Source organism: Bison bison, unplaced genomic scaffold (assembly GCF_000754665.1).
Source record: "Bison bison bison isolate TAMUID 2011002044 unplaced genomic scaffold, Bison_UMD1.0 scf7180017864345, whole genome shotgun sequence".
Taxonomy (NCBI): domain Eukaryota; kingdom Metazoa; phylum Chordata; class Mammalia; order Artiodactyla; family Bovidae; genus Bison; species Bison bison.
The window spans coordinates 4,396,513-4,397,640 of NW_011494917.1; positions in this window are offsets into that span (position 1 = coordinate 4,396,513).

Genomic DNA, 1,128 nt, shown 5'->3' on the forward strand with positions numbered 1-1,128 from the left:
GCCTGGTGGGCTGCCGTCTATTGGGTCGCACAGAGTCGGACACGACTGAAGAGACGCAGCAGCAGCAGCAGCAGCATAGTGTCTAGCAGGGAAAACGAGTAAAGTAGAACTAGATTGCCAAAGCAAGAGAAAATCTTAAAAATATAAAGGTGGTGGAAAGCAAAATTGCAGAATAATACCAATATAATCTATACATTTTAAAGAACTATTATAGTGTGGTTTCTGGATGTCTCTGTATATGTGGGTGTTCATAATAAAAACATGTCTAAGTAATAATAGATAGCAGTTCAAGAACATAGTTACCTCTGGCAAGTTAGGGAGACAGTGGGAAGGCAGGCAGAAGAATCCAACTATGTCCACAGTAAAACGTTGAGACTTGGCAAAAGTAGGTGTTGAATACATGAGTGTTGATTAGGATACTCTCTTTCATCACATTTTAAATACTATTCATTTAAATTTAAAAATTACTTTTTTGATTAATAAGATCTTCACGGGGCTCAAAATGTAAAAGATGCAATAAATTATTCAGTAAAAATATTATTTTCCAACTCTATCCTCATGCAACCTAATTCTTCTTTTTTAATAATGGCTCTTTCGAGATATGATTCACATGCCATAAAACTCATCTTTTAAAAGTGAAATTCAGGTGTTTTTAGTATACTGACAGAGTTGGGCAACATCACACTATGTGCTTCCAGAACATTTTCATCACCCCCAAACGACACCTTGTACCATCAGCAGTTACTCCCCATTTAACCCCACCTCCCAAACTGCCAGCTATTATCTGCACCAACAGATTTCTCTGTTATGGACATATTATATGAATGGAATCATACAACATGTGGTCTTTAGTGACTTGCTTCTTTTACTTAGCAGATCAGATCAGATCAGATCAGTCGCTCAGTCGTGTCCGACTCTTTGTGACCCCATGAATCGCAGCACGCCAGGCCTCCCTGTCCATCACCAACTCCCGGAGTTCACTCAGACTCATGTCTATCGAGTCAGCGATGCCATCCAGCCATCTCATCCTCTGTCGTCCCCTTCTCCTCCTGCTCCCAATCCCTCCCAGCATCAGAGTCTTTTCCAATGACTCAACTCTTCGCATGAGGTGGCCAAAGTACTGGAGTT